The following is a 25,667-nucleotide window of genomic DNA, read 5'->3' on the forward strand; positions in this document are numbered from 1 at the left end:
ATTGCTGAGATATAAACGCATATAAAACATTTGATTTGACGATTATTCGAACACTTAAATTTATCTAACGGTGACGCAGATCGAACGCTAGTTCTGTATTTAGCAGTTTTAATGCGTAGGTAACGTACTTCAGGAGCTCGTCCGTAATAGAATTGCATTTGGTGGCAGTTGAGTATTAACAGTTTCGCATTACGTTACGTTAGAAACTTGTGTTTTACGTAGTTTTAATACTTGCCCTTTAATGAAGATCACTCAGAAGTGGTCACTGTGCGTTTTGTAGTCAATTTATACGTTTTAGGCGTCAAGAGTACCTGTGACATTTTCTTATCAACGACGACCCAGACCTTGCTCTCTCGTTATGCAAATAAAAATGATACTGGCCGCCGTAATAATGCATTTCAGCTCTAGGCGTTAGGCGTGTATCGTGCAGTTTGGGCTTTACCTAAAATGGACTTGGTCCCATACTCTTTGCTTGTAATAGATGTGGTGATGTTATACACATCGTGGAGATAGGTAGGAAGCATGAAAAAAAAAAACACGAGTAAGTTGAAAAAAGTATGTTGACGAATCTGGGCTAGAGGATCTATGGGTTATCTATAGATGTGTGATATAATTGAATACTCTGTAGATGTTCGTTGTTGCAGCTATGATGTATTTTTTCCATCACTCCATTTATTGTTTAACAAGGTATAACGACGCCTAGATACTGCGGAGGGCTCATACACGATATACGCTTTTGCTTGGATAACGACAGAAAATTTCAGATGAACGTTTCCCCAAGTACGTTCATACCCAGTTAACTATAGAAAGCGTAACAACCGACGTTCTCGCGGTGCTTGCGCAAGAATTAATACAACTTTATATATATATATATATATATATATATTCTACTTACTTTACATGTCGACAGAAAAATCAACAAACATTTTCGTAGTGCTGACATACAATGTCATACAGTTTATATTAGTAATACAGAGTATCAGTATTTTGGAGAGCCACCTTTTACGCCGATAAGTGTTTGGAGTATGCTTCTGATGTAATTTTTTCTATGTTTCAGCTATGAACGGACCCTGTTACCGTACAGTAATGACTTTTTATGAGATAGTTGTTATCTCTGATCCTCGTGATTTTACGATTTTTCAGATGTTCTCTATGGGACTAAAAATTAGCAGGCCAGTGCAAGTAGTCTAGCAATACGTCGATCTCTGGAAGAAAACGCTCTACCCTGCATGAAGAGATAGCCGCCCTCAAGTAGCCAATTTCTTGCTTACGGCAGGAGCTTGCTCTCGATAACCTCAGGATATTTCTGCTGCTTTAGTATTCCCGTACAAAATATACCATCCAGTGCCTTTGGCTAAAATGATAGATTATAACTTTTAGCGGCTGCTTGATTTTCGGCGCAGTGTTCGGAAAATTCGGGGGTGATAAGCGTTTTTTAGAAGATTTCAAGCTAAAGCTCCTTTGCGAAACCAATAAACAACAAAAAAGCATTGAGAATGCTTTTGTTTTTGACTTGGTTTATCCAATGGAGGCAGGTTTGTTTCAACTAAGCAATCAACGTAGGTCTTTTGGCGGGTCTATTACTTTTAAACGTAGTTTGTTAGTGTCAGCGGTGAAATGTAACCCTTGACACAGCATCCTTGATGGTTCAAGCTGCTCTCGAGGGCATCATACGAAACGAACGTATCTTTTGTTTGTCAATGATCACACGATCCTCCCTTTTCGTACTACACCTTGTTCGATTTTTATTATTGATTTTACGTAGCGACAGAGGAGGAGGTTTCTTAGCAACGCTGCTAACTGCACGCTGAGGAACATTTCAGCAGCTGTGTATATTTATTTCGATGAAGCGGTCTGCTGTGTTTGCGGTTTCTCAACAACACCTGTTTCTCTTCTCATCTAAATACTTTACGTACGGAAACACGCAGAACAGCAAAAAAACATATGGAGCAGTCAAGCTCACTTAAACATTAGCACGTCGTGATTGGGCGCCGGCTGTATGTAGTGCGGCATGTTAGTGCAAAACGCGGAGGCTGCCTTCACTGAAACCCAACTACAGTAACGCAGTCGCCGAAAAATGATATCAGCCTTACGTGTCATTTTGAATACATGTTTGCCGCTGTTTTCTTTCGACACGTAGAACGCCACTGTAGAACAGAATAACGCACTTTTATAGGTCGAAGACCGGTTGAAATGATCTCAGTTTAGCCTTGAAATCTAAAACTACTTTGTTGAGTTTATTTCACTGAACATACATCATATATAGATGTATATCTATATATGTGTGGTAATAGAAATCAAAAAGCATCGACGACGCCAAGATTTTAACTCAGACGTTCTTCATCAATCATATCAAAATCATAGATTCACCACTAACCTAAAGAAGATGAAGTTACTAAATGCTAATATGATAGATAACCTTCGATGTGGGTTTTTCCTATCGTTTACTTCTAGACAGATAGAGAAACAGATATGCGCTAACACTGTATTTGTTATAGCTCTTGTTCAGTCCGATCGTAACTTCAATTCGGGACCTAAATGCATTATTTCAGGCTCGTTTCAAAGTCTTTCCATTGCGATTGCGCGCATTCTTAATAACGGAGTAACAGGTTTAACGTTAACATGTTGAAACTCATTAGACTCTCGTTAGGTACTGGTGATCATACGTGCTGATTCAGGGGCTAAAAGGTTGGCCTGCTCGATTGCCATATATGCTTATTTCAGGTTCTGCTTAGTTCTTGCGTAGCTAATCTCACTCTGGTCAGCTGATTTGAATAGGTAAACGGTCTCACTGAAAAAAAAAAAAAAAAAGGTTAAATTTTTCAAATATTGTTTACTAACGGTTGTATAATAGTCTATAAAACGCACGAATCAACTTTTTAGTTGGTGGCCGGAAAAGTACGCTGGCATGATATCTCGTTCACTGGGGATTACACTTAAGATATGGTCATTGCTAGAAGTTTGGGTTTATTCATATAGGTACATCCACCAGATGAACGCCAGCGAGTGATCAAATGATTTTTAGACTGTTAGTGAAATTTTGCTAAGAAGAACACAAAAGATGGCTGATTATTGTTCATTGAAGAATAATTGGCCATCACCTGTTGCTTCACCCCCATGAGGACTGAGGAGTTAATTTCAGTATCGTTGTTCGCCATGGCAATTAATTTGGTTTACCTTTTTTTTTTTTTTTAAACATCTTCACGTCTCACAATACTGCCTTTGATATCATCGAATAAAGTTTCTAAGTTCGAATAAACGCTTTAAATTTAAACAGGTTTCAAGGAGCATGTCGACTTACTTATATACTCCTTGAATATTGCAAATAAAATTGTATAGAGGTAACATTGTCAAGGGCCTTTCAGCGTTAATTTTGATATGGTCACTGGTCACGATGTTGGTGATCATCATGATTACAGGTATAGGAACGGCTATTGCATCTTAGAAACATTGTCACTTAGTGGACACTAATACGATGACTGTAGGATGCGAGGCCAATTTTAATTGGCTGATTAGTTCAAATGTGAGAAATTAAAATCACTTTAGAGACTGGTGATACATGAAACAAAAAGATCAGTTACATAAAAACGCGGCCGTCTATAATATAAATAACGAATGCACCAAAATAACAAAATCCAAGTCTGAGCTCAGGCAAACACAGCCACTGGAAGTAGGACAGCGAAATGCAGCCGAAATTTTATATAAAGCTAAACATTTCTGGTTGATCTTCTACCGACGCCCTCGTTGAGAGATAATGTTTCTAACAGCGTTTCTGTATGCTATCAGATTGGTAGATTAGATTGCATAGATCTCTAAAGCTTGTTCGAATTAGGACTTAGGCTACATGCAGACCGATTATTTCTGCTTTGATTAAAACTACGACTACCGAAGTATGAGGCCGCCATTACCTCTGCTCTGCAGCGCTTTGCGTGAGTTACCTCACAGCCTTCAGGCAAGGGTTATCGATTGCTAGGCTAAAGATAGAACATGCAAGCAAATATCGCTGACGTAACCAAGGTGGGCCTTTAACGTGGTATCGGAACGCTGTTTCGAATTTACGTTGTAGTGGCGACGGTGACGAGTGAGACGTTTACAGCAGCACGAGCACCAGCGGCAGTGCAAAGGCCCTGCTTATACGCTGATCCCACTACGTTGCTGATGTTGTCCTAACCCACTATCCAGTCTACCGGCCTTAGCCACATAGCAAAAATGGAGGGAGGCAGCAGCTAGAAATCGAAGAAGCACATACAAGCGGGACGTTGCAAGGCCAGCCGGACACACCAACAAACCAGCGAGAAAAACTTATGGCTTTCCCTGTATGCGAGTGATGCACGGAAAGCGAGAGAGGAAAGGGTAAAAAAACAAAGAAATTTAGTCCGTTAAATTGAATCTATCCATATCTATATCCAGAAAGTTATTTAGTATCAGCGATGCTGACCTGCGAGAGCAGGGGGGCGGGAGGAATACCAGGTGCAATTTATCCTTTTAACAAATGAAATACCGTACCAGCCAGAAATATCGAACCCTGGCAAATGTTGTTGCAGGGTTTTTCAGGGTTTTAAGGGGGGGGCCATGCTTGTTATTGCAGTAGCGATACAGATTATTCTACGAACAGAACAAATAGCGACATTCGAGATAGTGACGAAGACAACGGCTAACATAGAGGAATTACAAAGGACAACTACACAATTTGTATGGTTAAGAAAATCATACTGGTAATAATAAAAAAAAATCAATTATGTATTAGAGGGCAATCTGAATAAATATATCACTGAAAGGCGATAATAGAAATAGAGATGGTAGTGGGGTTGAAATCTAAGACTGAACGAAATTCTATCATTTAAGGCAAATATCGGCTCTTCTAATGCCTCTACCCATGCGAGATTGTCCTACCGAAAATATAAACCCGGTGTAGCACACCGGTTGTGTGGTACGGACAACTACGAAAACCGTAGTTGTGTGTCACAGTTTGTTCAGTTCGACCTTCTTTAGACTTCATAAGTCATTACACCTCCAGACTTACCTTATCAAAAACCCCATCCAAAGTTAAGCGGTGTGGGAGCACATCTTGTCTTTACAATTTGTATTCCTAAAACGCGTCATAAGGAAAGTGTCGTCCATCGTTGAATAGCCACGTGGACCCTCTGTGTGACACAGCGCACTTTGTAAAAGATGTGAGATGTAAATTCCAACTTCGGACTATTTTTGCTTCTTTAAAATTTACCAGTACACGGGGAAAGAGGATGGCGGAGATCAATTCTGAGTTAGATATATATATATCAGAATACTTCTCTAATAACTTCGCTGTTATTCGTACTATATCGGTGTGACCGGTGCCCCTCTCAACAAAAGTGTTCTTCAAGTTAACACGAGTCATGCATTCGAGATAAGACTTGCTGAGCTGTGATACGCTGGGCTGCCCGCGGCATTTCTTACGAGCCTTTCTGCAAAGCGCGCCTATATTGCAGTGTTCCATACTATTTCTGCGGTAGTATAATACAGTCATAGTATAATCCAGATATATGTACAAATGCTAACCAGAAACAATTTTCTCAACACGCCAACGATTCTCAATTGCAAGCGGTACGATTCGACTACTCAGATTTGTTTAACGAAGCAAATCCATGCTATTGTGGATAGAATTTCCAGAAATTTTTTTCTATTTTAGTCTGTTATCTGCGATTTATCTATTGCCTCAATTGGAAACCTTGTCCAAATCGTAGACGATAAGTGACAGAAACGTACCGTCGGATAACTTTTCTTTATCTGTTCTAATAACTCACTCCCGTATTTGATATTCCCCTGAAAGTAATAATACCAACTCGCCTTTTCATAACTTGTTGTGGCAGGCTGTTTTTCTCTGGACACAAGCAGTGCTTGAAAGTGACGACGTTGAAAGCAAGCAAACATCTAAATACCAGGCAAAATCGCTTCTATAAGAAACACAAAGATATGTATAAGCATTGATTTTTTAGCCAATATTTTCGTAATCTCTTTTTTCTACTTATTTGAAAAATATATAAAATATATGACTGCTACAATGAATCACTTCCGTTTCTGTCGTTTATTACCATCTTTGAACAGAATGAAGAGATCCTGCATGTGAGTAGGGTCGACAGATAGGACCTACTATTACAGATAACCTGACTTTACAATTAAACCGCTAGCTCATATCTACTTTTAATGTATGTTATTAAAAGAAGGCTTTCCTCACACCTACTAAGGTTGCTGCTGTGTTCGACTCGCTACTATCGGCAAAGACTGCAATTTTCAGATATCGAGTATTGGAAGCTCAAGGACCTAATTTCTGTATTGTCTTACTTGCTATTCGTGTAGCAATGGTTGGCATTTTTCTATCCAGCCCCAGCCTACCCCTCATGCCGCACGGCTACAGTCTTGCATTCTATGAACGCAGGAAAATGAAGGTCGAGTCAGCGGAAGTTTCATAACGTAATAGCGCTCTTGAGAATGCTACGATGTCGACTAAAGGGCAGGGTTCAACCTAATGATGTTCCTTCACCGGCCCCATGGGGATCTAAGCGATGTACTAACACTTGTTGATAATAACGGCAAAGACTGGAAAATGGCAAACATTTTTACCGCGGTTCAGAATGGTACTTTCGTTGGCTGCTACGGTACCTTGCTAACTAAATAATCGAATAGATAAACCGTAAAATTATTGAGTAAAGGTCCTCTGTTGCAGGCCCTTTAGGAGATGATACAGATGCTATTGCCTCGAATAAAGGGCGTCCGGGACACTTGACAGGTATAATTATCCGGTTACATACTCAAAATTGTAAAGCTGACCAGTACTATCACTACATGTGATATTTTGCGCCATACTTATATACACCTACATAGATGATATAGTATACAGATAGTATACACATATTTCATACACCTAGTTAAAAAAAAATTGCATATAATTAGACGGCTTCAGCGTGACGAATGGTTGTACATAAAGGGTACGTGCCGACAACTATGTTAGACATATTTCGTTTTAGTGATCATTTTACGGTCACGTGATATCGTACGCGTCCGCATACACCTTCGGACGCGCTTCGCTGGGGTAGAGCGAAATCGGTAAGCGGTACGATAGTAGACTGTTCTACACGTTCGAGCGTGTTATCTGGTTGTGTTGTTGATAAATGGTTATATTTAATTTCAGGGGAAAAGTCCACATTGGCAACTCGACATCGTGCCATCGTGAATAATCGCTCTTTATGTTGCCGGTAAGACAAGCATCATCGGTTTTTTTTTTGGCAGCAGTATCGTGTAGTGGTCTGCCAGGTGATGTGACACAACATAGAAGTTAATTGACTTCTCCTGATGCACGTTCATAATTTTCATCGTTTCTACACGTTCTATTGAAGTGTTACACAAGCATAGCTGTTGCCGTATGTAGGTGGTATGCGCCAATTAGTAATCGTAGCATATTTCTAGGCCACTCTCTTTAATGTTACACTATTTCGATATACTAAATAAATGTACGTTTATGCTGAAGGTATTACTCATACAATGGAAAGCAACGGGCCCGCGCTACTCTAGGCACAGCGTCACGATTCACGAACGCTTTCCTGGATTTTTTAATAGAAGACTAATTACTACTGAATAATAGCACATATAATAGTTGATACAATGGCCGAACGTACGGAATCATTTGCGGCTGGCTATAACTAGGCAACAAAATTACGTCTGTATATGTAGCCGGGTCCGCTATAAAGCATCGAATAAAAATTTCTCTTTCGTTTTTTGGGTCACTGTCCCCAGACTTTTTGGTACACATAGCCACAAGAGATCAAACTACAGTGCAATGAGATTGTCGTGCCTGCGAAATCGTCCTTGAAGAAACGATTGTTGACGGGCATATCAACTCAATGCGTCTCTCCTTGTCCTAGGCTTCCAGCTCAGAAGCTATCCGGAAGGATGATCTCGAACAGCCGGAACAGATGAGAAAAAAAAAAAAAAGAAAATCCGTTTGAAAACAAACGGATTTCAATCTAATCGAACATATGCTGTTCTGTCGCCGAGTGGCCATGATAAGAAACATTTTCTTTAGGGCCGGCACAGCACCTTCGTCTTGTACAATTGATAATTCGGGCTAACCGAATGTTTGCGATTATCATTTTTTTTATACCGAGCAAAATAGTTCGTGATAGCGTGGTCATTACCAGTATAAACATGCAAATCTATTCTCTGTATCTATTCAAAATGATGCTATAACAGAACCATAAACTTTTTATTTTAATATAAATATAGCCACAATGTTTTTCCTTTGTTAAACGACATTTTTATTGACATAAATGTACCTATGTTTCGAAATTGACCACATACGTAGAATTAGATCCCTGTTTTTATCACACGGAATTAAATTTTTATCTTTAGAAGTTCCTACAAGTTGTAGGCTTTGTTTAGGCTGACTACGTATATCATATATACTGAGGATCAGTTTTTGCGATTAAACTTTTTATTATTTGAGTACATCGAGTCTTAGCCATCTCGATTTGCTTTTCGGAAAGAGAAAGGCGCATAGAAGCTCATTATTGTACTACAACGGGATTCTGCCTTAGGCATGTCGGGCCCTTTATCAGATAGCAGAACTTCGAGGAAAGACGAACAACCCACACGAGAGTCCTTCATATACGCAAAAACAAGCGGCCTTCTTTAGAAACACAACTACAAAAAATACGCAATTTGATTAAAAATTGGTCATCCATAATATATACTCGTGGATCATATATGTGAATTTGCTGACCTTACGGTGATGGAAGAGGAACCGCGGGCTAAAGGCTAAGCAGTCATAGGCGACTCTTGACGGCTGAAAATGTTGTCCTTTCTAGAAAGGCGGTTCCGCTTTCTGTGGAGGAAAAAGCTAAAGCTGTTTGCAAGTTCGTTAGTACCTATTGCTGCAGCGGACGAAGGGCGGGTTTATTTGCTTTTACCCGCTGCAATTAGCTGTTTCGTTTGTCTGATTTTTTATTCTATGGGAATGAGCAGAATGAAAAGACACAAAAAGCTACCGAGAGAATGCGACCTATCGAGGAGTACGACTGAACTGCTTTACTGGCTGATAAGTAAAGAGGCTACGGTCCTCAAACAAGGTGAGCATTGTTCAACATGAACGACTATGGACAGAAGTTCGTAAATGCGTGATATTAGTTAGGAGTTCCACATACGGTCGTATAATATTGAAAACTATGCGAGGAAAATTCGAGAAGAAAGAACTACGCGATGAAGTCGCTTTTCAAAGGGAATAATCTAAAAGTCATCTGGTCTTGTTAGCGGAATTTCGCGTCAGGTCAGTACCGTATTCTGTTGTACTTTTCAAATCATCCCTTCAAAACACGACGAAAACACGTAAGCCGGGCGCATCGTCGTGTTATCTTTCAGCGACTTACTCTTTTAGGACTCACCTAAGTCGTCTCATAACCGGAGCAAAAGTACGCACTTGAAGCATGTTGCAGTATAAAATTAAAATGTAACTATGGGATTGATTTCATCCTTTTCGATAGCACGGCCGTATATCTTCGTCTCGTTAATGAGACTTCCACCATGTTAAAGAGCATCCATCTCTTTAACGTTTGCTTTGCCCTTGTGGCACGTTCTCACAACTTGGCAAAGCGGACATTGCATGAGTGCCACTCGAATCTTAACGGGTGTTTGCAGTATTCCTTCTCTTAGAGTTCAGCAAGGGTTGTGTTGGGCCATTAATCCTCAAAGGTCCGCTCTGAGTACGTCCATTGGTAGCGTCTCTCACTGCGCCAGCCCTGCTGCATTGTATACATCAGGATTTTTGATGGTCGTGCCTTTAGCTAACGCTATTTTCAAAGGTGCTTGTCTGGATACCTGCTAAGCTTAGAAGGGAAACTGGCTACCCGCAGAGCCACGAATGGCTTTCGTGATCACCACAGCAGACATTCACTTGGTAGAACAATTCTGATACGCCTTAATGATGGTGGACAAATATAAAGGCGGTTATTTATAAGAGGCGGTGTGCTTCATAGACAGTAACGCATACCTGACAGTCCCAATATGCCCATTCAAATTAAATTAGAAATGTGTATTGCGACCGAACATTTCAATGGTAATATACCGTTCTCCAATAGCCAACCTATGTATATGTCTCCATACGGCATTACGAAAACAACGGGGTATTTTTATCCGTAAGCGTTAAGAACGACGAAGCTATGACCCAAACATTACTGCTGTAGTAGCCTCAGGTTCAAAGACTCAAGCTCAGGCAACGAATTACTGACAACGTAGCTAGTAACATAGAAATTCTATCTAACAAAAACGATATATTCGTGAGAGTTAAGCTGATCGCTGAAGCATTTCTCCCTAAATACTTATTGTAGGGAGTACATTTCGTTCGAAAAGTTGTCTAAGTACAATTTCTGTATAATCCCATTAGTGCTTTATTTGGTTCCTCATTGACGTAGCTATAGTTTAATATTGGGGTTCTGAGCGTATTAACGCTTAGCAGCACTGTCCTCGTTTGGTCAGCGAGGGCGAATTGGATTCTGTCTGTCAGCGTCTATGAATTAGAAAATGTTCCAGTGAGCATTTCAGGCGAGGAAGCATATTATGTACTTGCCCCTCTCGTTTCTAATCCAGCTTATGTATCATCTAATACAGTCTGCGGCTTCATTGGAGAATATGGTTTTCTATATTTACTAGCTTTATCGGTTACGCAAAGCAAGTGTTTCTTGCCTCCTAGAAAAGTTATCGACTGATAACACGAGTTTGCGTGCGCTGTACCCGAAGAATCTGTAAGCATATCCCTTCGTTTGATAAGAGGTCCAGACATCGTAGCTATCGTAATCATTATTGAATTCAATGTCGTTGCGAGCAAGAATTTGCCATGTACCAACGCGTATTAGTGTTTTGTACGCTTGCCACAGGGTTGCGTTTTTACATGCAGCTATACGCTGAGAGTCTCTACAGTATTTTATCACTTGTATTTTTTACGTTCTGCACGTGACGAGCTCTGGAATAACAAGAAATAGGCCGCCACGAGAATTTTTCGATTAATCACAGGATTTATTATCTACCGCTCAATTAATGTAAAACAAATACTTTCTCATTCCAATATATGAAGACATAATCAAATCGTACATAGACTGTTTGATATTTTTCTTTGCTTACGCCAGAGTGTTATGGTACTGTCAACTGCCGCCTGCAGTGTGTGAGTGTTCATCGTCTTCTCTTTTTAAGACTCATCGAACGAAGGTACCCATTCCTCCTTTCACTATTTTAGCTTTTCATTTTGCAATTGCTCCTTGTTGCTTCAAGGTGTCACGGTGCTTCGCTGCTAATTTGTGTTCCTAAATTGCCGTGTGTATCCTCTCAATATCTGTTAGTTTTTAAGTCAAAGTAAATCGTACAATTGTTTTGCCGTACGTAACGGTCGTAGCTATCTCATCACTTCTGATAGCGTATCTATCGGCTTGTCCATCGGTGACTTCATACCCGAGGCTGGCTTGAAGGTTCTCCAGTTTTTCAGCAGAAAGTAGACTAATCGAGTGCATGTTACATCGTCTCACGTACCTGCCCCTACTTTGCCTAAGGTAGGCATGAGCAACTTTGTAACATTGTCTAGTATATTTCGGTGGATTGTACGAGCTTAGTCCGTTAGGATTTTTTACCTTGCATCGAACTTCTCCGCAACGACTGTCCAGGGAGCATTTTCTGATAATACGCCATAGAACAGGTCTGTTGTAGTATTGGTGATTACTGAATTTAGCAGTGTTGTTTCCGCCATCTTTTGACCTCTGTCGATTTTTTCTTTTCGTTTGATTTGTCCTGTTTTGTTCTTTCATCTCTTCATTTGTAACTATCCAGATGACTGCTTCTGCTCGTAGAATCTTCCAAAGCAAGAAGTTTTTCTTGGTTTCAATTAATTAATTATCTAACCCACTTGTTAATTACTGTATCACCAACGCTTTTTGAAGCTTGGACCATCGTGTGTTCAAAAGGGTTGTTGGTTTCTTGTCTCGTTATTTTTAAGTGCTTTGATGGAAACTCAAGTCAATCAATAGAAAGAACATAATTAGTAAGGTTAGGTTAGTTAATAACCTAGCAATTCTATTTAATGAAAGACGTGCGGTGAAAGCGAAGCTCACTTTCTTTCAATCTGACCTAGGTTACTGACATTTGTAGTTCTTTCCGGTGGTAAAATAATGTGCGTTTTATAGACAAATGATTCATTAATTTTGGACCATTTACAGCACTATTCTGTGTGTCATCATAATTGGGAATCAATATTTATAATCTGAACGTTCTGCTCGTGTTCATATCGCATAGTTATTTAATTATATAAGTTTATATATTTAGTTACGAGACGAATATGATCGATTTTATGCATTGAATGAGGAAAAAATGTATCTGAAAAGGAGCTATTTGTCAGCTTCGATGTTTTCAAGGCCTTTTACTATTCCTACTGTGTAAGCAAATCGTCCGAATTATCTCTTGGACGAACATCACAGACTTCACTCACTAAAGGCTTAGCAGAGACGGGTCATGTTGGACTTTTTAAAATAAATCCAACAAGTCAAACGACCTATAAAACGCCATCATAATTATGTCACAGTACGCAGTTTATCGATGTTGAAATTTAAATTGACTTTGACCGCATGTATATTGTTATCGTAGCAAGTACCCAAATAGATGTGCAAGCCATTCAGACTACATCGATCCTTTTTATTTTAAAAAAAATCGTCAATATTATTTAAATAATGGAAACTATTGAGAAATAATACCTAGGGTACTTTAAAAGAAATTTAATAGTTTTGAATTACTTTTTTAGTCCAAGTTTCATTTGGGGTGGAATTGGACTAGACTACGATATACCAAATACATTATTCATTTAAAAAAATCATTCATTTAGAAATCGAGAGATGGTAAGAGCCTTTATTTAGGGTTTCCGTCCTTAGGTCACACTGACATTGCTTTACTTCTCTTCTCCGATTCCGCTAAGACTGGAAAATACGATAACCCTCGACTAGCGTTAGCCCCAGAAAACCAAAAGCGTCCGCAACCCATCATCTCCTATTTAGTTATAGCTGGAACAGTAAAGGCGCCCTCGTCATTCGTAATACCAATAAATTAATTTTCGAAGCTTGAAAGTTGGGCTTCTTCGAGTGTGTGTTGTATGTTCTATATAGAACAACCAGCCTTAAAGAGAGTGGAAATAATTGCTTACATAGGGAGAGCTTCCGCTCAAGGCACGAGGCGATCTCTTCAATCTATGGAGAGTAAATTTTAGCCTTTTGTCCATCGGATTTTCCTGACGAGTCTGAACAAGCAAACAGCTAGCGAAGCACGACGTTATGCTTGGGTTGTGTCATGCTTTTAGATCTCCCAAGTCCTCCCCGTGACAGTTTTGTGCCTTAAACCTTAAAGCCATGTTGTAGCCTAGGTTCGAACCCAGGCATAGACAGACTTCATTTCATGTTGGAAGCCAGCCGTCTGTCTGATGGATGGTCTAGCGCCGATACCGGATGTAAAACACAAAACACAGAGATCAGTCCAAGTCGATGTTTGCGATGAGTAGTCAAGGGATGTTACATAGTTATTGTAGGGCACGTGGTGTAGATGACAGGCGCTCCACAAAGGTAATGAGCACTGGAAAGCACCAAATGCATGAACACTACTGAAAAACGAAAACCTCTGGTCAAGACTCATTTAAGATGCTAAGCGTTTCCTGCGTCGTCTGCTGAGGAAACCTGAAGCAAGCGATCCTTTACTAGACACGACATTTTCTCCTATTGCTTTTGCTCGTAGCATTCGTGGGTGAACGCTATTTACGCATACGTGGATACAGAGGTGTATATTTCTACCTTACATATATATAGACGTGTCTAGTATGAACTGGCCCTTATAAAAGGTCCTTTCACATCGCTTGCATTACGGACGTCCTGGATACAAACTGTCAGCTGCCAAAAACGCAGTTTGCGAAACGAAGTTGGGTGTTATTCTTTACGTTCATGCGCAACCTAAGCGAGCGTCCCGCGAGTGTTCATGACTATAGGGAATTCACATAGATACAACGGACGAAAATTACCCGCAACGAGATTGTTAATCAGGTAAACCTGCTAGTAGTTTCGACAATTAGCGTTAGTCACTCAAATGAGTTGGGCTGATGGAGTAGAGTCTGTGTTATATCTGGTTTATCTCTGCTCATGTACATGTATGTTATAGGGCTGCGCAAATATATTTAAATGCACGAAGTTTTTAAAGGGCCTATTGTAGTAATGTGCCAGTATACGGATCACTCACACAGGCACGCTGTGTGGCTATAACATGTTTTGTTAATAGCTTCTTGTTTTGTCTGGAATAGCCGCTAATACAAACACAACTTCTATCATTCACACAGGGTCTTCCTCTCCTTTTATTCCCTCTATCCTTTGCTATTGCTTCTGCCACCACCACAATTTAACGCTGAAGCCTTCCGAACAATTTTACGCTTCATTTCCCTGAGCTCGGCTCGCAGTTCGCTTCATAAACCAAACCAACTGGCGATGGGCGCACAGATAGAAATTCGGCGATGCAGGGGATGGCACACAGTATAAGAAGTCCCTGTTACTGACGTACCTGTTGCACTACGCATGAGCTTAGGTTAGTTGGTAAAAGTAAAGAGAGTAGTGAGCGCTCAGTTACGTCGATGGCCTCAGTCATCTTTAGCATTGTCGCTGTTTTCAGGCACAGGATTCGAAATTCGGGTGGAATACGACGAGATCTCGAGATATAGTATCGACAGAAAGGATTTTGGAAGCTTAATCCTCTCTTTTTCCCCCTTCAAACAACGGCTAACCGGACGAGCTGAGCAGGTGGCTTTATGGTACATGACCGTACTTAGTACTGGGCAGTCAATTCGCAAACGAAATCCTCTCGTCGTCGTGGAATTCTAACTAAGGCGACGACGCGATTGCAGAATTAAATTGGGTCAGGGAGAAAATATGCGATACGACACTGAGGTGAAGTCAAACACGACGAACTAAGTTGGGAGCAGGTCTTCCGACTTTTTTAATGAAATGGGTTGAATGTAAACAGGAGGGCTGACTGCACCTGACTGGGCAGATGGATTGGAGCGTTTATATTTCGACATGCGAATCGAAGGGCGATCATGGTGGAAAAGGCGCCCTCTTGTCTGAGAGCTGGTCGATCAATGACTTCCTAGAATGGAAGGACCGCAAAGCAGAAGAACACCAATAGAGAAGACGCCGTAGTGGAACCTACTGGAACTGATCAGAAAATTCTCACATCAGTGCATCATAGTAGAACTCATGCCTAATTATATAGGCCTTTCATAATTCAGTCTCCAAGCCATCTTGAGACTTTAGTAGTTGAATTTGTCTGGACGGGTCTTCAGTCGATGAAAGTTCAAACTTGTTTTTTGAACTTTGCACCGCTCCAATACTTCGCTTTCAACTTGTTCAGTTTATTAACGTACCGTTTTGTAACAGTATTGCCAATCTTTTTATAGAAGATAAAATAAAGAATTTGACGACACTGGATATAACACAGAATTTTTAACATTTGAATTTGTCGCTAATTTCCCAGTTCCCGTTGCGATCTATATGCGCGCTTCATCTTCTTACTCTACCATCCACTTCTTCATTTTTACATTTTAGTCACCTGTGGGATCCGCGGGTGGGGCAGCCTACTTTGTGGGACTACCGTATCTGCTGCCACTCGTTCGAGGTCTCAACGACTTAAGTCGATGGCAAAAGCTGAGTGTCTCGCCGCTTCTTCTCCATACACAGCACAAGTAGCGCCCCATCAATTATGCTTGAGCCAAATGGCAGACATGCAAGACTATACGAAACAGCAAGCGAGTGCATATCGCTTCTTTAGACTATGTGTGTACCACACCCGCTATCTGGAAGGTAATGCTCCTCGCATCTTCGCCGGCCATCATCGAGTTAGTGGTTCGTACACCTAGTTTTACCGGAACAAAAAAAAGAAACTAGTTCAAGTTAAGCGATTTCCTTTACTTGATTGGCGTAGCACCAAAAGAACTGCCAATAACTTCGTTACAAAGCCAGGTATGCCCTTTACGATAGCATGGAACTTTTATGATGGACTCTCTGGAGTCGCTCGCGGTGGATGCGGTGTTAACCCAGCACCATCTCTAAAACTTCATGCAGTGTACAGTTAGCAGTGTGAGCAGCTGAAGCTTCGGATTGTATCTCTCGCATGAAGCTACAAAAAGATTTCTCAGTCTGCGATGTGATAGCACGAATTGGAGGAAAACATTGTGATGTTGTCAGCCGTAAATATGTCAATACAGAAAATACATAAATTCACCACATATACTGTAGCACCTTCATTCGCTGGACTTTGGATTTATTCACTTTCGTTAATTTTATCAATCTGTCAATTGATCGAATGGCATTAATCTCTTACACAGTGTATAGTGAGTGACTCTGTTTGTTTACATTTGATTGACTGAATGGTAATTATATTGAATTGAACCAAGTTACACGTGCATACCCTTGATACGTCTTTAGAACGTCGAATGGTATTATCAACTAGAGATAGTATCAGATTGAGATCGTATTCTTTTGAACCAGTTCAGCTTGAAATAAGAGTACGCTGGCAATCGCGCTTTATATTTTCTACATACGTATATGCACGTTTATACTGTGTATGATATAAAAGAAGATGCAGCAGAATCTATGGGTGAGCCAGTGTACCACATCATTCGTATACTCTGGTTCGTCCCTAAAGCCGCGGGTCGTAATATACACTAAATGTAATGTTAATGAAAAGTCCCAGGCCAGTTTCGAGCTCTCTGTCAGTGAATATTGTAAGGGGCGCAAGTTTGGCTGAGGATAGATCAGCAGAATTTTGGTGACTGGATTAAGGTGCTGAAAAATTCCTTAGTCTAGCAGCGAAGGTGGCCAGACAAGAGCTTGCTGTTGGTGATTCCGTGATAGCGAAACAACGACCTGATCTTTGTTCATTGGCCGCTCGCTACCTCACAAGGGTGTGCCCCTCAGAGATATGGTAGCATGCATCGTCTGTTAGGCTCTCATCCGACGACGGGGTTTTGCTCTTTCCTGACCGCTGCAGCTGTCGCGTCTTACTCGCAGCCATTCTTCCGTCACCCCTAAACGAAGGCGCTTCGTGCGCCCCGTGTGGTTGGGACGCCTGGTTGCCTGCTACCGGCACGGAACAGTGTCATCAATAAGTTGCTTGTGGCCATTGGTTGGTTAGCCATGCTGTCTGTTTTTTGCCAAAGACACCAGGCTTTCGGCAACTGGCGAATGCATCAATGCGATCGCCAACACCAGCGACAAACACCGTGTACCTTAATAGACAGCTTTCCTGTAGATAGCCAAAAAGCTACTGCTTGTGGCTAATGAACGTAAACGAAGAGAATGAGCCTATAATAAACTATTCCTTGGGTCATTGTCTGCCTGTAGAGGTTCTTTGTTTTGACTTCTTATTGCTGTAACATCGGAAATGGTCAAGTAGGGTCTAGAATGGAATCTGTGAAAGAGGGACGAAAAAACTAGCTTCTGTAGAAGTCTTCTTCTATTTTGCGGCACCAGTTCTTGCTATCGGAGACTACTTGGCTGCTATCAAAATTAGTTGAAGTTCTACGCATTGGCAACATTCGTAAAATGCTTTGTAAGGCAAAGAGCGATAGTTTTTGGAATTGGTGTTGTCTGGTGCCTCCTTAGTCTACCTGCTTTCTAGTTCGTTAGAATCAGACTATTCTTTCGATTAGTGGTACGATCCCTGTAAACTTTTAAGAAACAACCTTCCTGTTCTTCTTCTCGTTTAGTACTATACACATTGCACACACGTACGATGACTGCAAACGTATCTACTTCTCTCGTGCTGATCATAGCTCTATATAAGCTCACACATCGAGATTGCGGCGTCCTACGCCTAACTTGAGCAGCGCTTTTTTGTTCTTGTTTATTCAGTAGCACTGAATGTTTTTTTTTTTTTTTTTTTTAATACAAAAGGCGTTACCGCAGTGAGTCACGTAACCACTTAGGAATATACCGGTTTCTACGTGTGTATTTATGAGCCAAGCGTTCATGGGGGTGCACAAGTTCCGTCCCACAAATAAAAGTCGATGTTTTTGTGACAGATGGTGTGCCTGAAGTTTACATGGAGCATGCATGTAGCTTGAGCTTCAAAAGGGACGTTGGACCGTTTCGGAAATTCTCATTAATTTTCGATAGTAGGTGTGGTCGGCGTAACGTAAACTATATTCGGGCTCCGAAATTTGCAAAAATTGGGTGCCTTTATTGCATTATTTAGAACTTGCGCCCTTGGAAACGAATAAAAATCAAAACTTTGGCCACTTCAGAACCTTAGTTTAAGTTTAACCATAAAGGCAATTTTAGGTTGAACTGTATACGTGTATAGAAAGCGTCATACTAATAAGTAATGATCAGTTTCATCAGGAAACATATGTAGTTCGAAAAAAGATAGAAAAATTCGGTCAAAACAAGCGACCCACCCAACCCCCAGTAACAAAAACGACCCACGAAAAAAGGCACAGCGTTAAAATCATTATAATAGTTTTTTACTGGCAAGTTATTCATAAATGTGTTAAGCCGAAGTATCCGCCAAAAGTAAAGTGTTTGTTTTATTCGTTTTTAATAACATGTCAAAAGTTGAGCCTTGAAATTTTGTTGAAGAAAAAAAGTGTGATATTTATTCTTTTCTACATACCTTTTCATGTTAGACTTTACGCATGAATAGGCTTAAAATGTTTTAAATAGTAGCGGGTCACTAGCAGTAGGCGTACATTATAATAAAAAAAGAGACTATTAGGAAAAAGGAGTAGACGACTTGTCAAAATGAAGGCAGATAGCAGCGAATAGACCCTGACAATAGGTGTGGCAACAACGACACGATGTAATAATCGACTTGTGGTAAAACTTAGCACAGTTTTAATAATCCTGTCATTTCAGCACCCGGCCTAATCTGGCATTTGTGCCGTGCGTCCTCCTAATACACAGGACAATTGCTTGAGTCTTGCGAGTCAAAGTATTGCTGATCCTGATTGCACCTCAGCGGCGCGTCCATACTGAGCCTGATGTCGTCTAAAGTTCGATAAAGTCAGTATACTAATTCGATCACAGTCAAATAATGGCTGATATTACTGATAATATCTCTGCTGCTGCTCTTCTGGACACTCCTCAGATAACTATCCCTTAATACCTCGTTGCGTTTTTGTGGACGCTTTAATCGACTTCTGAGACTACTCGACACCAAGCTGTACTTAGTACGTCCGACTTTTTACAATCTTGTTATTTTCGAGTCTCTCTATGGAAGGCGATATATTTGATATGTGGATATTAGATTCGAACGACAAATATAGGTGATCTGCTAAATGAAGCAATCATAGATCATAGGTGTGAATTAAGCTTCATAGAAAAGAAGAATATATTTATTATCATCTTTGTTGTGCTTCTTCGTAGATTCCTGTTTTTTCAGGAATGGAATTTCCCTTGAGACGAAGTTTTTAGAACAATAGAGTTAAAAAAAAAAAATGAAGCCTCTTAAAACGAACATTTTAGTTAAGGTTTGCATACGTACCATAATTCACAATCACAAGACCGGATTTCCTGCGGGAACTTCTCTAAAACACTCATAATATTGAAGTGAGCATTATTTACGAAAAAGCTGCTAATAAATGTTACAACTAACAAGTCTGATCTACAACGAAAAATGAGCGGAAAATCGAAACGTATGACTAAGCAAGTTAGACGTTTAACATCTGATTAGCCTAGTCTATATAATGTTGTGTTAGATTCAAATGATTCTAAAACATAGGTTGGCAAAAAACAAAGTGATCTTGTATCGTTTATACTAAGATACTATTTTTTTGCTGAAGCTTTAAGTGTTTGGAAGCTGAAATCGTTCAATATGCTGAAAACAATAAAGGATACAGAATCTATAATACCGTGACAAAAATTGTTCTATCATGCTGACATACTATCTTTACCAGAGCGCAACGTTCAGTAGGCACAGACAGTGAGGAGCACCATGGCTGCCAATAATACCACATACAAAATGTCAAAAAATCATATGGAATAATAGCATAGCCGGCACTTTTCTCTGACTTCCTCTTAGCCACACCATACTCAAGCGAACAATTCGTAGAGAACTGACTTGCCTCCAAAGACAAAGCTATCCCGTAATGAGTTGTTACCACTGCCAAACAGCCAATCCGGAACTCGCCGACCATTCAGACGATTTTCGAAGTCCAGGGTCGTCGACAGTAAATTTGGCGCGAAGAAATCTGCGGACACAAATTTAGCCTGCCATTTTGCTGTACCGGAGTAACCAATTAGAATAGCTTATTTCGGAATAGGCCAATAGGCTCCTCCGAGTCAAGAGCCGAAATCTAAATTAATGCAGAGACACGGCTATCTAAGCTATTCAAAAACTTCAACGCTGTAAGGTCATTACAGTTGAGTCTGTGAAAGAGTATAGGATAAGCAAGAGAAAGAAGAGAAACGGTGAAGAGAGCCGCTGAAATTTATCTCAGCTCCCGCGTTACTTTAGCCGAAAGCCGCAAAGATTCATAAAGCTCGAGGCGAATCTCTTTGGAAGCCCCATTTAGTCTGTCTTTCGGGACTGGACCTTCGGGCGCTGGAGAGGTCAGCGAAGAGAAGTCGGAGAGAAAGTGTATGAAATGGGAAACGAGTAACCGTCGGTTCTGGCTAGCTTATCCAGAAAGTTCACATCTGTTAAAAAAGACAGGGGCAGTGATACTGCCCCTAGCAGACGACTAGAAGCCGAAATAAGTACTGCGGATAAGCCAGGTCCACGCGTCGTAACAAGCCTAGAAAAACTGAACAGTAGCACCCTGTGGGAATAATAATTGCAACATATCAGCAATGTATATAACCTGCAAATAAAATACGACGAATTTGGTCACTTTTGGACTGTGAAATCGAACAACTTTTGAACTGCGCATCGCTATCACATGAAATATGCGTGGTAAAAATTTCTGTTTTTTAGACATTTGTGAGTGAAGGCCCGTCAAGTAGATTTCAGAGCAAATTGGTTCAGTGCTGAAACTCAACGCTCACTGATCAAGTTTTTATTCCGGCGCTATACATACATACATACAAGAGAAAGAGGTGACCAAATATCGGGTACCAAAGAACATGAATATATTGCTTGCAATCGAGACGGCTTTTCACGGAGGCAGCTAAAAGTCCTAAGAGGTCTATGGAAAAAATTGGCATTTCGCATATGACGTGTTACCGAATTATAACTCTATAAAATGTATCGCCGTAACTTGATTTCATGCTGATTTGTAATACGTGCGGTGTATTCTGCATGCACTTCGCGGAACATAACTTGCCATAAAGACCGTCTAGAGCATGCGATCGTCATAGACGGAGAATGGTTCAATATACCTCCGTTGAAAGGGGTCAGAGGAGACAACCCAAAGAAAAATCGAGTTCGATCGAGTGTTAAGTAGGTTAGATTATGGATGTTAAGACATCAAAGACAAATGGACATCAAGAGCATCTACTACTATGAGATACTTGCCAAAAATGAAACGACGTATGCAGCCCGCTACCTCAAATCCCTCAATGAACTCATCAGCCGTTGACACAAAAACCGAAAGCGTGCAGTTCGGTTACTTGATGATAATGCTAGAGCTTATCGCCACACCTCAATTGCTTCTTGGATTGAGCAAAAGGTGTCCAACGTTGACTGGAACCCGCTGATTCTCACAGTCTAAATGTTTATGATTACAGGGCTTTTTACGCCATAAAAACTAATGCGCAAGCACATCCCACTATCGATAAACTCGAAATCTATGAAGCCATGAGTAGAGAAGGTACATATGTGGTGGTACGTAAGTGGTACATATGAGGTAGACCAGAAACTGCCAAAGCGCTGTAATAGACGTGTAAAGACTAAAATAAATAATAAAGGAGAGTACCTTTAAAACGTACTAATAAATCATCTCCCTAGCCTAACTATCTCAACATTTATATCGGATTCAATTGTAGGAGCCTAATATTAATACGAAAGCTTTTTCCGAGGATATGTCATAATCATTGCCATCTTTCTTATTATACATTTATTTGTTATCATTGTTTCACTATAAATACTTCGCGAATAGGCCGTAAACAACCACTGGTTAACTTGTCCGCACGTACATATTGAACGTAAGCTTTACATGCAACGGCGCACGTACGAAAGGCTATGCATGAAGCAGTATGCACAAGGTGTGCGTAAAGGTCCATATCATTGTGTGTGCCAAGCATCAAGATGAAGTTAATCATTTTTGTACTTTCCGACAACGTAGAAGTTGGGCTGCTGGTGCTGCCAGTAGAATTGTTGCGTTGAAGCTGCCGCCACGGCCAGCTGCTGCGGATAGATCAGAGATTGCTGGAGTGAAAGGACGATGGTTCCCGCCCCGCTGAGCCTAATTCGGCCGATTAAGCTGAGCAGGCTTTCTCGACTGAGGCTAACCGGCCCCTTTATACTGGACTGTTTAGCCCCAAGAGAGCAGTAAGTCATGTACATATTACTTTCTACAGTACAAGACAAAACCGGCAAACCCGCTAGGACTAACGCAATGCTCACCTTCCACTGCTCTACTCAACAGCCACCTCCCATCCAACCTATCCTATAACACTAGCGGTTCCTATTGCAGCCTGAAAGTATAAGTTTGTTCAGCAATGCTTGGGTGGCCTTTGTACCCTTACTTCAACCATTTCCACATGGTGCAGTAGCGCATTGTATCTGGCATCGCATAGATGTCCACTTGCTAGTCGCCTGGGACTTTCAGTTTCCCATACAAAGGGAAGTGGATCACTCAATAGCGAACAAACGAAAAGCTGGTTGAACGTAAACGAGGCGTTGAGAACAAAACGGGGACCGAGACTGACTAGGGAACACTTGGAGAGTTTTTACTAGTACACTTTTTGTGTCCACCGAAGGAATTAAGGGACTCAGGGCAAGTAAGGTATAGAAAGGGACGCACGAAGACCGAATCTGCTCGTGCCCATTCGAGCTTTATGTAGCCGAGGCCTGTGCGCAGCACTTTGATGTCTGGATAATAGCTGACCAATAGAATGCTTTCAGTATTGACCCTCTTCTGCAGCGACGATTTCTGCTCTCTGGCAAACTTTGGCTGGACTTTACGTCGGCAAAATAAAAAACTCTAATGCTATTTTGTATAGGATAACTTATTCACATCGCCTCGCCCAACTGATTCCACTTGAAACAACTCTAGAAAGTATAGGGCAGCAAAACAACTAGATGGATCCTCATGCTGGTCACAGAGACGATGTATGTATATAAATATATATAGCGTTAACTACTTTCCAATATCGTGCATAGATATCGTGTGTCTATGCAGTCTAAACCGTATTAACATTCATATCTATAGCCGTTTGAAACATAGCGATCACGCGTATATGTGTACAGTCTGACTGCGTCACCTATTGAACTATAGAGGTATCCATTAGGAGCAGTTGCTGCGTACGTGGATGATATCTATGTAGCATGTCGGTCTTGTTCTTTGTCTGTGTATATATCGCAGCTATTTTTTACTATTGGGCTAAGTAGTACAGAGTTTTCTCAGCTGTCCAGTCGATTACCCTTTCGATGTTTGGACGCCACTTGTGAAGTTTAAAACTTAGCTAACTTATATCCTCAAACAAATACATCACATTGAGCTTTATAGAAGATATGTTTTGCTGACAAATTGGAGCAGCGTCCACGAAACCTATTGCCTTCTGTATCTGCGCCGTACATAACTGGAAGAAGTTGCCTGAGAGTGCACCATGTTTCGGAAAATGTGCTATGGATGTTAGTTTAACCAATGTTTTTGCTTTTCATCATGATTTACGTGAGACATCAAATAAGAACATGAAATCGTGATAAAATCGTTACGTAATAGTAGCCAGAGATATTGAATTTATCTGTCTGCCGACGAATTTCGAACGGAAAATGTTGAATAGAACCACGACGGATGGCTAGCACGGGCTAACGGCGTGGCCTTTACTCGCTAAGTAAAGATGTCAGCCCTAATCTTGTTTGCTAACTGCGGAAAAACGTCGTTGATCTAAATCGATTAGGCAGCCCCGAACTTATCTAAGGTATGCAAGTCAAGCAGCTATAGAGATACGGAACATGTTTAAGAATTGGGAGAAGAATCACACTGCAGTCCTATTCAGCGTGCTTTTTTTTTGGGCTCATTCCAATGCAACAATAGGCTCTCCAGTCGAAGCCAGCGACAGTGACGTCCTCGACGTATAGTGACGCGCAACCCGGCTTAGCTGGTTGCAGATAACCGCACAGCGGCGATGTCGGGGATGATTATTTTTTGGTTTGCTGATTCGCTGACAAGACCAACCTCACGACGTCTTCAATCCGTCAGGAGCTATGGAAACAAATCATCCGATGGCCAACGGGCAGCAGGGCAGTTTCCTTGACGACTTTCGGCGCCCACGTCTAATGACGAGCGTCGAGGACCCACTTTTGGTTGTACGCTTGAATTCAAGTATACGGAGAATGAAGCGTACAGGAAGTGTCCTGGCACACAAAATGCGAGGCTAAACAGGGGATATAAGGACGGATCGAGAGAAAACAACCAACGTACCTTAACGATGCAAATTGCTTGTCGTAGGTATAGAGTTTCGAAAAGAACTTGTATTACAATAGCGGAGCACTCAACAGGTTGAGTGCCTTATTACGGCGATGTATTCAAGTGTGCGCTCGAAAGACAAACCAGACCATGCTTCCAAATAATACAATTAGCGCGTGTGTAGATAAGGGATTATTTAACCCAAAAAAATAATTCGTTGGGCAATCGGCTAAGAAAAAATTGTGATACTAAAGAGAAATCTTAGAATCGATTTCATTTGTGTACAAAATTTGATTTGTACCGTTGTGCTGGTGGACGCTATCACTGACCACTGCGTTCGACGCTGAATCGAGAGAAGCTAATATAAATCAAGATTATTACAGAAACTTGCAGTTACATCCTCTTTTGCGGTCTTTATTGTCGATTATTTGTTAAAGCTTGCATAGTAGCTTGCTAGTTCCAAGTGAACCAGCCAATGAGCTAGTCAAGCAAATGTTTTAGATGCCTAAAGGATTAGAAAATATCAGGATGTATGTATAGCTATTTGGGGCATGCCGGCTTCCTGTTGGCTGCATAATACGAGAAAGGATTGCTTAATAACATTATGACGTCGAAGGAGGCGGTTTAAGAATGCGTCACGTCGACGTCAGCCTTCCTGAATCGATAAGACAAAAGAACGCAGAAAGGGATGGCAGGCAAACGGGGAACAAATGCTCCGGAGTAAAATAGAACAAACCGACGCAATACCATTGTTGTCCGCATGAACCAATCACTAATCCATTGGTGCGGCTGTACGCAGATAGAGAGTCCGTACGTGTAATCGATGATACGAGATACGGAACCAAGGGCGGAAGGGTAAGTGGACGGCGCTTTCGTTGCATCGCGGTCGCTGCTGAAGATGACCACAGAGCAATGGCTAGTGTCAACAGTGTCACTTAATGCATGTACTTTTCGTAAGAATGAGAAACACGGGTAAAGAAGTGGTGCCGCAGCGTAGTCAATGTAGAAAGGTTGCGCTGTAGGGTGAGCTTGGCCGGGGGGGGGGGGGGGGGGGGGGGGGGGGGGTGGG

At 41.1% G+C, this 25,667-nt stretch overlaps 1 long non-coding RNA gene across 1 annotated transcript in view; it reads left to right on the forward strand.

Annotated features, from left to right (window-relative positions):
• LOC147752353 (uncharacterized) overlaps nucleotides 1-25,667 on the forward strand; it is a 181,414-nt gene that overhangs the window by 68,127 nt on the left and 87,620 nt on the right. Inside the window, exon 2 of the long non-coding RNA XR_015314290.1 lies at nucleotides 7,169-7,232. This is a non-coding gene — a long non-coding RNA (uncharacterized LOC147752353). The remainder of the gene's footprint in view (nucleotides 1-7,168; nucleotides 7,233-25,667) is intronic.

This window comes from Varroa jacobsoni, unplaced genomic scaffold (assembly GCF_002532875.2).
Source record: "Varroa jacobsoni isolate VJ856 unplaced genomic scaffold, vjacob_1.0 scaffold_1302, whole genome shotgun sequence".
Lineage (NCBI taxonomy): Eukaryota > Metazoa > Arthropoda > Arachnida > Mesostigmata > Varroidae > Varroa > Varroa jacobsoni.